Raw genomic sequence first — 16,290 nt, 5'->3', positions numbered from 1 at the left:
CATAACTACAGGAACCACGGGGACCGGTCTCTCCCCCAATACCTATGGGAACCACAGGGACCGGTCTCACCCCATACCTACGGGAACCACGGGGATCGATTACTCCAACATACGTATAGGAACCACGGGGAATGGTCTTCTCCCCATACCTACAGGAACCAACGGGACCGGTCTCCCCCATCCATACCTACAGGAACGATGGGGTCTGGTCTCCCCCCCATACCTACAGGAACCACGGGACCGGTCTCCCCCCCAATACCTACAGGAACCACGAGGACCGGTCTGCTCCCCATACCTACAGGAACCTTGGGGACTGGTCTCTCCAGTATACCTAAGTGAAACACGGGGACCGGACTCTCCCCCATACCTAAAGGAACCATGGGGACCCGTCTCTCCCACATATCTACAGGAACAACGGGGACCGGTCTCCCCTCCCATACCTACAGGAACCATGGACACCGGTCACTTACGCATACCTACAGGACCATGGGGACTGGACTTCCCACCCCATACCTACAGGAACCACGGGGAACTGCCTCCGCCCCACTCCTACAGGAACTACGGGACCGGTCTCTCCACATACCTACAGGAACCATGGAGACCAGTCTGTCCCGCATACCTACAGGAACCAAGGGGACCGGTCTCCACCCATACCTACAGGAACCACTGGACCGGTCTCTTCCCCATACCTACAGAAACCACGGAGACCGGTCTCTCCCACATAGCTACAGGAACCACGGGGACCGGTTGCTCCCGCATACCTACAGGAAACACGGGGACCGGTCTCTCCTGCATACCTACAGGAACCACGAGGAACTGTTTTATCCCCATACCTACATGAACCAGGGATACCGGTCTCCCCCGCATACCTACAGGAACCACGGGGACCGGTCTCCCCCGCCATACCTACAGGAAACATGGGGACCCGTCTCTCCCACATATCTACATGAACCATGGGGACTGGAATCCCCCCCATACCTACAGGAAGCACAGGGACCAGTTTCTCCCCATACCTACAGGAACCATGGGTACCAGTCTCCGTCCCACACCTACAGGAACAATGGGGACCGGTCTCTTCCACCATACCTACAGGAACCACGGGCACCGGTCTCCCACACATATCTACAGGAACCACGTGGACTGGTCTCTCCCGCATACCCAAGGGAACCACGGGGACAGGTCTCTCCCCCATACCTACAAGAACCATGGGGACCGGTCTCCCCCCAAACCTACAGGAACTACGGGGACCGGTCTCTCCCCCATACCTACAGGAACCTCGGGGACCGGTTTCTCCCGCATACCTACAGGAACCACAGGGACCGGTTTCTCCCGCATACCTACAGGAACCATGGGGACCGGTCTCCCCCCCATTACTACAGAAACCACAGGTCCAGTCTCTCCCGCATATCTACAGGAACCACGGGGACTGGTCTCTCCCGCATACCTAAGGGAAACACGGGGACCGGTCTCTCCCCTATACCTAAAGGAACCACGGGGACCGGTCTCTCCCCCATACCTACAGGAACGACGGAGACCGGTCTCTCCCCCATACCTACAGGAACTACAGGGACCTGTTTCTCCCACATACCTACAGGAACCACGGGGACCCGTCTCCCCCCTATACCTACAGGAACCACGGGGAGTGTTTTCTCCCGCATACCTACAGGAACCACGGGGACAAGTCACATACGCATACCTACAGGACCATGGGGACTGGACTCCCCTCCATACCTACAGGAACCACGGGGACCGGTCTCTCCCCCATACCTACAGGAATCACGGGGACCGGTCTCGACCCATAACCACAGGAACCACGGGGACCGGTCTCTCCACCAATACCTACGGGAACCACGGGGACCGGTCTCCCCCCCCATACCTACGGGAACCACGGGGACTGGTCTCTCCCCCATACCTACAGGAACCACGGGGACGGGTCTCCACCCATACCTATGGGAACCACGGGGACCGGTTGCTCCTGCATACCTACAGGAACCACGGGGACTGGTCTCTCCCCCACACCTACAGGAACCACGGGGACCGGTTTCTCCCCCATACCTACAGGAACCAACGGGACCGGTCTCCCATCTCCATACCTACAGGAACGACGGGGTCTGGTCTCCCCCCCATACATACAGGCACCACGGGGCCGGTCTCTCCCCCAATACCTACAGGAACCACGAGGACCGGTTTCTCCCCCATACCAACAGGAATTACGGGGAAGGGACTCCCCCGCATACCTACAGGAACCACGGGGACTGGTCTGCTCCCCATACCTACAGGAACCTTGGGGACTGGTCTCTCCAGTATACCTAAGGGAAACATGGGGACCGGTCTCTCCCCCATACCTACAGGAACCACGGGGACCCGTCTCTCCCACATACCTACAGGAACCACGGGGACTGGTCTCCCCTCCCATACCTACAGGAACCATGGACACCGGTCACTTATGCATACCTACAGGACCGCGGGGACTGGACTTCACACCCCATACCTACAGGAACCACGGGGAACGGCCTCCGCCACACTCCTACAGGAACTACGGGACGGGTCTCTCCCCCATACCTACAGGAACCACGGAGACCGGTCTCTCCCGCATACCTACAGAAACCACGGGGACCAGTCTCCACCCATACCTACAGGAACCACGGGACCGGTCTCTTCCCCATACCTACAGAAACCATGGAGACCGGTCTCTCCTGCATACCTACAGGAACCACGGGGACGGGTCTCCACCCATACCTACGGGAACCACGGGGACCGGTTGCTCCCGCATACCTACAGGAAACACGGGGACTGGTCTCTCCTGCATACCTACAGGAACCACGAGGAACTCTTTTCTCCCCATACCTACAGGAACCAGGGGGTCCGGTCTCCCCCGCATACCTACAGGAACCACGGGGACCGGTTTCTACCCCATACCTACAGGAACCACGGGGACCGGTTTCTCCCCCATACCTAGAGGAACCACGGGGACCGGTTTCCGCCCCATACCTACAGGAAACATGGGGACCCGTCTCTCCCACATACCTACAGGAACCACGGGGACCGGTCACATACGCATACCTACAGCACCACGGGAACTTGTCTCCCCCCCATATCTACAGGAACCACGGGGACCGGTCTCTCCCGCATATGTACAGGAACCACAGGGACCGGTATGCCCCCCCATATCCACAGGAACAACGGGGAACGGTTTCTACCCCATACCTACAGGAACCACGGTGACAGGTATCCACCCCTCCCGAACCTACAGGAACCAAGGGGACCGGTCTCTCCCACAAACCTACAGGAACCACGGGGACCGGTCTCTCCCGCATACCTATAGGAACCGTGGGGACCGGTCTCCCCCCCATACCTTCAGGAACCATGGGGACCTGTCTCTCCCGCATAACTACAGGAACCACGGGGACCGGTCTACCCATACCTACGGGAACCACGGGGACCCGTTTCTCCTACATACCTACAGGAACCAATGGGACCGGTCTCCCCCCTCCATACCTACAGGAACGATGGTGTCTGGTCTCCCCCCCATACCTACAGGAACCACGGGGACCGGTCTCTCCCCCAATACCTACAGGAACCACGAAGACCGGTTTCTCCCCCATACCAACAGGAATTACAGGGAAGGGACTCCCCCCCATACCTACAGAAACCACGGGGACCAGTCTGCTCCCCATACCTACAGGAACCTTGGGGACTGGTCTCTCCAGTATAGCTAAGGGAAACACGGGGACCGGTCTCTCCCCCATACCTACAGGAACCACAGAGACCGGTCTCTCCCGCATACGTACAGGAACCACGGGGACCGGTCTCCACTCATACCTACAGGAACCATGGGGACCCGTCTCTCCCACATACCTACAGGAACCACGGAGACCGGTCACATACGCATACCTACAGCACCACGGGAACTTGTCTCCCCCCCATATCTACAGGAACCACGGGGACCGGTCTCTCCCGCATACCTACAGGAACCACGGGGACTGGTCTCTCCCGCATAACTACAGGAACCACGAGGAACTCTTTTCTCCCCATACCTACAGGAACCAGGGGGACCGGTCTCCCCCGCATACCTACAGGAACCACGGGAACAGTTCATCATCCCCATACCTGCAGGTAACATGGCGACCCGTCTCTCCCACATACCTACAGGAACCACGAGGACCCGTCACTTACGCATACCTACAGGAACCACGGAGACTGGAACCCCCCCCAAACCTACAGGAACCACGGGGACCGGTCTGCACCCATACATATAGGAACCACGGGGACCGGTCTCTCCAGCATACATAAGGAACCACGGGGACCGGTTTTCTCCCCATACCTAGAGGAACCACGGGGACCGGTCTCTCCCCCATACCTACAGGAATCACGGTGACCAGTTTCTCCCGTATAACTACAGGAACCACGGAAACCGAACTCTCCCCCATACCTACAGGAATCATGGGGACCGGTTTCTCCCGCATACCTACAGGAACCACGGGGACCGATCTCTAGCTTTCCTACAGGAATCACGGGGACTGGTCTCTCCCCACATACCTACAAGAATCACGGGGACCGGTTTCTCCCGCATACCTCCAGGAACCACGGGGACCGGTCTCTCCCCCATACCTCCGGGAACCATGGGGCTTGGACTCTCCTGCATATCTACAGGAACCATGGGGACTGGTCTCTCCCGCATACCTAAGGGAACCACGGGGACCGGTCTCCCCCCATACCTACACGAACCACGGGGACCGGTCTCTCCCCCATACCTACGGGAACCATGGGGCTTGGACTCTCCTGCATATCTACAGGAACCATGGGGACTGGTCTCTCCCGCATACCTAAGGGAACCACGGGGACCGGTCTCCCCCCATACCTACACGAACCACGGGGACCGGTCTCTCCCCCATACCTGCAGGAACCACAGGGACCAGTTTCCCCCCAATACCTAGAGGAACCACGGGCCGGTCTCCCCCGCCATACCTACAGGAAACATGGGGACCCGTCTCTCCCACATATCTACATGAACCATGGGGACTGGAATCCCCCCCATACCTACAGGAAGCACAGGGACCAGTTTCTCCCCATACCTACAGGAACCACGGGTACCAGTCTCCGTCCCACACCTACAGGAACAATGGGGACCGGTCTCTTCCACCATACCTACAGGAACCACGGGCACCGGTCTCCCACACATATCTACAGGAACCACGTGGACTGGTCTCTCCCGCATACCCAAGGGAACCACGGGGACAGGTCTCTCCCCCATACCTACAAGAACCACGGGGACCGGTCTCCCCCCATACCTACAGGAACTACGGGGACCGGTCTCTCCCCCATACCTACAGGAACCTCGGGGACCGGTTTCTCCCGCATACCTACAGGAACCACAGGGACCGGTTTCTCCCGCATACCTACAGGAACCATGGGGACCGGTCTCCCCCACATTACTACAGAAACCACAGGTCCGGTCTCTCCCGCATATCTACAGGAACCACGGGGACTGGTCTCTCCCGCATACCTAAGGGAAACACGGGGACCGGTCTCTCCCCTATACCTAAAGGAACCACGGGGACCGGTCTCTCCCCAATACCTACAGGAACCACAGAGACCGGTCACTCCCCCATACCTACAGGAATCACGGGGACCGGTCTCTCCCCCATACCTACGGGAACGACGGGGACCGGTTACTCCCGCATACCTACAGGAACTACAGGGACCTGTTTCTCCCACATACCTACAGGAACCACGGGGACCCGTCTCCCCCCTATACCTACAGGAACCACGGGGACTGTTTTCTCCCGCATACCTACAGGAACCACGGGGACAAGTCACATACGCATACCTAAAGGACCACGGGGACTGGACTCCCCCCCATACCTACAGGAACCACGGGGACAGGTCTCCCCCCCATACCTATGGGAACCACGGGGACTGGTCTCTCCCCCATACCTACAGGAACCACGGGGACGGGTCTCCACCCATACCTACGGGAACGACGGGGACCGGTTGCTCCCGCATACCTACAGGAAACACGGGGACCGGTTTCCCCCACCATACCTACAGGATACATGGGGACCCGTCTCTCCCAGATATCTACAGGAACCATGGGGACTGGACTCCCCCCCATACCTACAGGGATCACAGGGACCGGTTTCTCCCCATACCTACAGGAACCACGGGGACAAGTCTCTCCCACATACCTACAGGAACCATGGGGACCAGTCACATACGCATACCTACAGGACCACGGGGACTGGACTCCCCCCCCATACCTACAGGAACCACGGTGACCGGTCTCTCCTACATACCTACAGGTATCACGGGGACCGGTCTCCCCCCCCATACCTACAGGAAACATGGGGACCCGTCTCTCCCCCATACCTACAGGAACAACGGGGAATGGTCACTTCCGCGTACCTACAGGAACCACGGGGACCCGTCTCCCCCCTATACCTACAGGAACCACGGGGACTGTTTTCTCCCGCATACCTACAGGAACCATGGGGACAAGTCACATACGCATACCTAAAGGACCACGGGGATTGGACTCCCCCACATACCTACAGGAACCACGGGGACCGGTCTCTCCCCCATACCTACAGGAACCACGGGGACCGGTCTCGCCCTCATAACTACAGGAACCACGGGGACTGGTCTCCCCCCCATACCTATGGGAACCACGGGGACTGGTCTCTCCCCCATACCTACAGGAACCACAGGGACGGGTCTCCACCCATACCTACGGGAACCACGGGGACCGGTTGCTCCCGCATACCTACAGGAAACACGGGGACTGGTTTCCCCCACCATACCTACAGGAACCATGGGGACCCGTCTCTCCCAGATATCTACAGGAACCATGGGGCCTGGACTCCCCCCCATACCTACAGGGATCACAGGGACTGGTTTCTCCCCATACCTACAGGAACCACGGATACCAGTCTCCGTCCCACACCTACAGGAACAATGTGGACCGGTCTCCCCCCCATACCTACAGGAACCACGGGGACCTGTCTCTGCCCCACACCTACAGGAACCACGGGGACCGGTCTCTTCCACCATAGCTACAGGAACCACAGGCACCGGTCTCCCACCCATATCTACAGGAACCACGTGGACCGGTCTCTCCCGCATAATACAGGAATCATGGGGACTGGTCTCTCCCGCATACCCAAGGGAACCACGGGGACAGGTCTCTCCCTCATACCTACAAGAACCATGAGGACCGGTCTCCCCCCATACCTACAGGAACCACGGGGACAGGTCTCTCCCTCATACCTACAGGAACCTCGGTTACCGGTTTCTCGCGCATACCTACAGGAAACACGGGGACCGGTTTCTCCCGCATACCTACAGGAACCATGGGGACCGGTCTCCCCCCCATTAATACAGAAACCACAGGTCCCGTCTCTCCCACATATCTACAGGAACCACAGGGAATGGTCTCTCCCGCATACCTACAGGAACCATGGGGACTGGCACTCACGCATACCTAAGGGAACCACGGGGACTGGCTCTCCCGCATACCTAAGGGAACCACGGGGACCGGTCTCTCCCACATACCTACAGGAACCACGGGGACCGGTCTCCCCCCATACCTACAGGAACCACGGGGACTGGTCTCTCCCCCACACCTACAGGAACCACGGGGACCGGTTTCCCCCCCATACCTAGAGGAACCACGGGGACCGGTTTCTCCCCCATACCTACAGGAACCAACGGGACCGGTCTCCCATCTCCATACCTACAGGAACGACGGGGTCTGGTCTCCCCCCCATACATACAGGCACCACGGGGCCGGTCTCTCCCCCAATACCTACAGGAACCACGAGGACCGGTTTCTCCCCCATACCAACAGGAATTACGGGGAAGGGACTCCCCCGCATACCTACAGGAACCACGGGGACTGGTCTGCTCCCCATACCTACAGGAACCTTGGGGACTGGTCTCTCCAGTATACCTAAGGGAAACATGGGGACCGGTCTCTCCCCGATACCTACAGGAACCACGGGGACCCGTCTCTCCCACATACCTACAGGAACCACGGGGACTGGTCTCCCCTCCCATACCTACAGGAACCATGGACACCGGTCACTTACGCATACCTACAGGACCGCGGGGACTGGACTTCACACCCCATACCTACAGGAACCACGGGGAACGGCCTCCGCCACACTCCTACAGGAACTACGGGACGGGTCTCTCCCCCATACCTACAGGAACCACGGAGACCGGTCTCTCCCGCATACCTACAGAAACCACGGGGACCAGTCTCCACCCATACCTACAGGAACCACGGGACCGGTCTCTTCCCCATACCTACAGAAACCATGGAGACCGGTCTCTCCTGCATACCTACAGGAACCACAGGGACGGGTCTCCACCCATACCTACGGGAACCACGGGGACCGGTTGCTCCCGCATACCTACAGGAAACACGGGGACTGGTCTCTCCTGCATACCTACAGGAACCACGAGGAACTCTTTTCTCCCCATACCTACAGGAACCAGGGGGTCCGGTATCCCCCGCATACCTACAGGAACCACGGGGACCGGTTTCTACCCCATACCTACAGGAACCACGGGGACCGGTTTCTCCCCCATACCTAGAGGAACCACGGGGACCGGTTTCCGCCCCATACCTACAGGAAACATGGGGACCCGTCTCTCCCACATACCTACAGGAACCACGGGGACCGGTCACATACGCATACCTACAGCACCACGGGAACTTGTCTCCCCCCCATATCTACAGGAACCACGGGGACCGGTCTCTCCCGCATATGTACAGGAACCACAGGGACCGGTATGCCCCCCCCATATCCACAGGAACAACGGGGAAAGGTTTCTACCCCATACCTACAGGAACCACGGTGACAGGTATCCACCCCTCCCGAACCTACAGGAACCAAGGGGACCGGTCTCTCCCACAAACCTACAGGAACCACGGGGACCGGTCTCTCCCGCATACCTATAGGAACCGTGGGGACCGGTCTCCCCCCCATACCTTCAGGAACCATGGGGACCTGTCTCTCCCGCATAACTACAGGAACCACGGGGACCGGTCTACCCATACCTACGGGAACCACGGGGACCCGTTTCTCCTACATACCTACAGGAACCACGGGGACCGGTTTCTCCCGCATATCTACAGGAGCCACAGGGACCGTCAACCCCCCCATATCTGCAGGAACCATGGGGACCGGTCTCCCCCCCCCCCATACCTACAAGAACCACGGGGACCGACTCCCCCGATCCTTACAGGACCACGGGGACCGGTCTCTCCCCCATACCTACAGGAACAACAGGGACTGGTCTCTCCCCCATAACTACAGGAACCACGGGGACCGGTCCCTCCCCCAATACCTATGGGAACCACGGGGACCGGTCTCCCCTCCATACCTATGGGAAACATGGGGACCGATTTCTCCAACATACCTATAGGAACCACGGGGACCGGTCTTCTCCCCATACCTACAGGAACCAATGGGACCGGTCTCCCCCCTCCATACCTACAGGAACGACGGTGTCTAGTCTCCCCCCCATACCTACAGGAACCACGGGGACCGGTCTCTCCCCCAATACCTACAGGAACCACGAAGACCGGTTTCTCCCCCATACCAACAGGAATTACGGGGAAGGGACTCCCCCCCATACCTACAGAAACCACGGGGACCAGTCTGCTCCCCATACCTACAGGAACCTTGGGGACTGGTCTCTCCAGTATACCTAAGGGAAACACGGGGACCGGTCTCTCCCCCATACCTACAGGAACCACAGAGACCAGTCTCTCCCGCATACCTACAGGAACCACGGGGACCGGTCTCCACCCATACCTACAGGAACCATGGGGACCCGTCTCTCCCACATACCTACAGGAACCACGGAGACCGGTCACATACGCATACCTACAGCACCACGGGAACTTGTCTCCCCCCCATATCTACAGGAACCACGGGGACCGGTCTCTCCCGCATACCTACAGGAACCACGGGGACTGGTCTCTCCCGCATAACTACAGGAACCACGAGGAACTCTTTTCTCCCCATACCTACAGGAACCAGGGGGACCGGTCTCCCCCTCATACCTACAGGAACCACGGGAACAGGTCATCATCCCCATACCTGCAGGTAACATGGCGACCCGTCTCTCCCACATACCTACAGGAACCACGAGGACCCGTCACTTACGCATACCTACAGGAACCACGGAGACTGGAACCCCCCCCAAACCTACAGGAACCACGGGGACCGGTCTGCACCCATACATATAGGAACCACGGGGACCGGTCTCTCCAGCATACATAAGGAACCACGGGGACCGGTTTTCTCCCCATACCTAGAGGAACCACGGGGACCGGTCTCTCCCCCATACCTACAGGAATCACGGTGACCAGTTTCTCCCGTATAACTACAGGAACCACGGAAACCGAACTCTCCCCCATACCTACAGGAATCATGGGGACCGGTTTCTCCCGCATACCTACAGGAACCACGGGGACCGATCTCTAGCTTTCCTACAGGAATCACGGGGACTGGTCTCTCCCCACATACCTACAAGAATCACGGGGACCGGTTTCTCCCGCATACCTCCAGGAACCACGGGGACCGGTCTCTCCCCCATACCTCCGGGAACCATGGGGCTTGGACTCTCCTGCATATCTACAGGAACCATGGGGACTGGTCTCTCCCGCATACCTAAGGGAACCACGGGGACCGGTCTCCCCCCATACCTACACGAACCACGGGGACCGGTCTCTCCCCCATACCTACGGGAACCATGGGGCTTGGACTCTCCTGCATATCTACAGGAACCATGGGGACTGGTCTCTCCCGCATACCTAAGGGAACCACGGGGACCGGTCTCCCCCCATACCTCCAGGAACCACGGGGACCGGTCTCTCCCCCATACCTCCGGGAACCATGGGGCTTGGACTCTCCTGCATATCTACAGGAACCATGGGGACTGGTCTCTCCCGCATACCTAAGGGAACCACAGGGACCAGTTTCCCCCCAATACCTAGAGGAACCACGGGCCGGTCTCCCCCGCCATACCTACAGGAAACATGGGGACCCGTCTCTCCCACATATCTACATGAACCATGGGGACTGGAATACCCCCATACCTACAGGAAGCACAGGGACCAGTTTCTCCCCATACCTACAGGAACCACGGGTACCAGTCTCCGTCCCACACCTACAGGAACAATGGGGACCGGTCTCTTCCACCATACCTACAGGAACCACGGGCACCGGTCTCCCACACATATCTACAGGAACCACGTGGACTGGTCTCTCCCGCATACCCAAGGGAACCACGGGGACAGGTCTCTCCCCCATACCTACAAGAACCACGGGGACCGGTCTCCCCCCATACCTACAGGAACTACGGGGACCGGTCTCTCCCCCATACCTACAGGAACCTCGGGGACCGGTTTCTCCCGCATACCTACAGGAACCACAGGGACCGGTTTCTCCCGCATACCTACAGGAACCATGGGGACCGGTCTCCCCCACATTACTACAGAAACCACAGGTCCGGTCTCTCCCGCATATCTACAGGAACCACGGGGACTGGTCTCTCCCGCATACCTAAGGGAAACACGGGGACCGGTCTCTCCCCTATACCTAAAGGAACCACGGGGACCGGTCTCTCCCCAATACCTACAGGAACCACAGAGACCGGTCACTCCCCCATACCTACAGGAATCACGGGGACCGGTCTCTCCCCCATACCTACGGGAACGACGGGGACCGGTTACTCCCGCATACCTACAGGAACTACAGGGACCTGTTTCTCCCACATACCTACAGGAACCACGGGGACCCGTCTCCCCCCTATACCTACAGGAACCACGGGGACTGTTTTCTCCCGCATACCTACAGGAACCATGGGGACAAGTCACATACGCATACCTACAGGACCACGGGGATTGGACTCCCCCACATACCTACAGGAACCACGGGGACCGGTCTCTCCCTCATACCTACAGGAACCACGGGGACCGGTCTCGCCCTCATAACTACAGGAACCACGGGGACCGGTCTCCCCCCCATACCTATGGGAACCACGGGGACTGGTCTCTCCCCCATACCTACAGGAACCACAGGGACGGGTCTCCACCCATACCTACGGGAACCACGGGGACCGGTTGCTCCCGCATACCTACAGGAAACACGGGGACCGGTTTCCCCCACCATACCTACAGGAAACATGGGGACCCGTCTCTCCCAGATATCTACAGGAACCATGGGGACTGGACTCCCCCCCATACCTACAGGGATCACAGGGACCGGTTTCTCCCCATACCTACAGGAACCACGGATACCAGTCTCCGTCCCACACCTACAGGAACAATGCGGACCGGTCTCCCCCCCATACCTACAGGAACCACGGGGACCTGTCTCTGCCCCACAACTACAGGAACCACGGGGACCGGTCTCTTCCACCATAGCTACAGGAACCAGAGGCACCGGTCTCCCACCCATATCTACAGGAACCACGTGCACCGGTCTCTCCCGCATACCTACAGGAATCATGGGGACTGGTCTCTCCCGCATACCCAAGGGAACCACGGGGACAGGTCTCTCCCTCATACCTACAAGAACCATGAGGACCGGTCTCCCCCCCATACCTACAGGAACCACGGGGACCGGTCTCTCCCTCATACCTACAGGAACCACAGGGAATGGTCTCTCCCGCATACCTACAGGAACCATGGGGACTGGCACTCACGCATACCTAAGGGAACCACGGGGACTGGCTCTCCCGCATACCTAAGGGAACCACGGGGACCGGTCTCTCCCACATACCTACAGGAACCACGGGGACTGGTCTCCCCCCATACCTACAGGAACCACGGGGACTGGTCTCTCCCCCACACCTACAGGAACCACGGGGACCGGTTTCCCCCCCATACCTAGAGGAACCACGGGGACCGGTTTCTCCCCCATACCTACAGGAACCAACGGGACCGGTCTCCCATCTCCATACCTACAGGAACGACGGGGTCTGGTCTCCCCCACATACATACAGGCACCACGGGACCGGTCTCCCCCAATACCTACAGGAACCACGAGGACCGGTTTCTCCCCCATACCAACAGGAATTACAGGGAAGGGACTCCTCCGCATACCTACAGGAACCACGGGGAATGGTCTGCTCCCCATACCTACAGGAACCTTGGGGACTGGTCTCTCCAGTATACCTAAGGGAAACATGGGGACCGGTCTCTCCCCCATACCTACAGGAACCACGGGGACCCGTCTCTCCCACATACCTACAGGAACCACGGGGACTGGTCTCCCCTCCCATACCTACAGGAACCATGGACACTGGTCACTTACGCATACCTACAGGACCGCGGGGACTGGACTTCACACCCCATACCTACAGGAACCACGGGGAACGGCCTCCGCCACACTCCTACAGGAACCACGGGACGGGTCTCTCCCCCATACCTACAGGAACTATGGGGACCGGTTTCTACCACATACCTACAGGAACCACGGGGACCGGTCTCTCCCGCATACCTACAGGAACCATGGGGACTGGCACTCACACATACCTAAGGGAACCACGGGGACTGGGTCTCCCGGATACCTAAGGGAACCACGGGGACCGGTCTCTCCCCTATACCTAAAGGAACTATGGACACCGGTCACTTACGCATACCTAGAGGACCACGGGGACTGGACTTCACACCCCATACCTACAGGAACCACGGGGAACTGCCTCCGCACACACTCCTACAGGAACCACGGGACCGGTCTCTCCCCCATACCTACAGGAACCACGGGGACCTGTCTCTGCCCCACACCTACAGGAACCTTGGGGATCGGTCTCTTTCACCATAGCTACAGGAACCACGGGCACCGGTCTCCCACCCATATCTACAGGAACATGGGGACCCGTCTATCCCACATATCTACAGGAACCACGGGGACTGGACTCCCCCCCTAACCTACAGGGATCACAGGGACCGGTTTCTCCCCATACCTACAGGAACCATGGGTACCAGTCTCCGTCCCACACCTACAGGAACAATGGGGACCGGTCTCCCCCCCCATACCTAGGGGAACCATGGACACTGGTCACTTACGCATACCTAGAGGACCGCGGGGACTGGACTTCACACCCCATACCTACAGGAACCACGGGGAACGGCCTCCGCCACACTCCTACAGGAACCACGGGACGGGTCTCTCCCCCATACCTACAGGAACTACGGGGACCGGTTTCTCCCACATACCTAAAGGAACCACGGGGACCGGTCTCTCCCGCATACCTACAGGAACCATGGGGACTGGCACTCACACATACCTAAGGGAACCACGGGGACTGGCTCTCCCGGATACCTAAGGGAACCACGGGGACCGGTCTCTCCCCTATACCTAAAGGAACCATGGACACCGGTCACTTATGCATACCTAGAGGACCACGGGGACTGGACTTCACACCCCATACCTACAGGAACCACGGGGAACTGCCTCCGCCACACTCCTACAGGAACCACGGGACCGGTCTCTCCCCCATACCTACAGGAACCACGGAGACCGGTCTCTCCCGCATACCTACAGGAACCACGGGGACCAGTCTCCACCCATACCTACAGGAACCACGGGACCGGTCTCTTCCCCATACCTACAAAAACCAAGGAGACCGGTCTCTCCTGCATACCTACAGGAACCACAGGGACGGGTCTCCACCCATACCTACGGGAACCACGGGGACCGGTTGCTCCTGCATACCTAAAGGAAACACGGGGACCGGTCTCTCCTGCATACCTACAAGAACCACGAGGAACTGTTTTCTCCCCATACCTACAGGAACCAGGGGTTCCGGTCTCCCCCGCATATCTACAGGAACCACGGGGACCGGTCTGCCCCGCCATACCTACAGGAACCATGGGGACCGGTCTCTCCCCCATAACTACAGGAACCACGGGGACCGGTCTCTCCCCCAATACCTAAAGGAACCACGGGGACCGGTCTCCCCCCCATACCTACGGGAACCACGGGGACTGGTCTCTCCCCCATACCTACAGGAACCACGGGGACCGGTCTCCCCCCTCATACCTACAGGAAACATGGGGACCCTTCTATCCCACATATCTACAGGAACCACGGGGACTGGACTCCCCCCCTAACCTACAGGGATCACAGGGACCGGTTTCTCCCCATACCTACAGGAACCACGGGTACGAGTCTCCGTCCCACACCTACAGGAACAATGGGGACCGGTCTCCCCCCCATACCTACAGGAACCACGGGGACCTGTCTCTGCCCCACACCTACAGGAACCTTGGGGATCGGTCTCTTTCACCATAGCTACAGGAACCACGGGCACCGGTCTCCCACCCATATCTACAGGAACCACGTGCACCGGTCTCTTCCGCATACCTACAGGAATCATGGGGACTGGTCTCTCCCGCATACCCAAGGGAACCACGGGGACAGGTCTCTCCCTCATACCTACAAGAACCACGAGGACCGGTCTCCCCCCATACCTACAGGAACCACGGGGACCGGTCTCTCCCTCATACCTACAGGAACCTCGGGGACCGGTTTCTCGCGCATACCTACAGGAAACACGGGGACCGGTTTCTCCCGCATACCTACAGGAACCATGGGGACCGGTCTCCCCCCCATTAATACAGAAACCACAGGTCCGGTCTCTCCCGCATATCTACAGGAACCACGGGGAATGGTCTCTCCCGCATACCTACAGGAACCATGGGGACTGGCACTCACGCATACCTAAGGGAACCACGGGGACTGGCTCTCCCGCACACTGAAGGGAACCTCGGGGACCGGTCTCTCCCACATACCTACAGGAACCACGGGGACGGGTCTCTCCCCCACACCTACAGGAACCACGGGGACCGGTTTCCCCCCAATACCTACAGGAACCATGGGGACTGGTTTCTCCCCCATACCTAGAGGAACCACGGGGACCGGATTCCACCCCATACCTACAGGAAACATGGGGACCCGTCTCTCCCGCATACCTACAGGAACCACGGGGACCGGTCACATACGCATACCTACAGGACCACGTGGACTGGACTCCCCCCCCATATCTACAGGAACCACGGGGACCGGTCTCTCCCGCATACGTATAGGAACCACAGGGACCGGTATGCCCCCCCATAACCACAGGAACAACGGGGAACGGTTTCTACCCCATACCTACAGGAACCACGGGGACAGGTATCCACCCCTCCCGAACCTACAAGAACCAAGGGGACCGGTCTCTCCCACAAACCTACAGGAACCACGGAGACCGGTCTCTCCCGCATAC

Source organism: Lepus europaeus, chromosome 5 (genome assembly GCF_033115175.1).
Source record: "Lepus europaeus isolate LE1 chromosome 5, mLepTim1.pri, whole genome shotgun sequence".
Classification (NCBI taxonomy): Eukaryota; Metazoa; Chordata; class Mammalia; order Lagomorpha; family Leporidae; genus Lepus; species Lepus europaeus.
Note: the sequence above shows the minus strand (reverse complement) of the source record.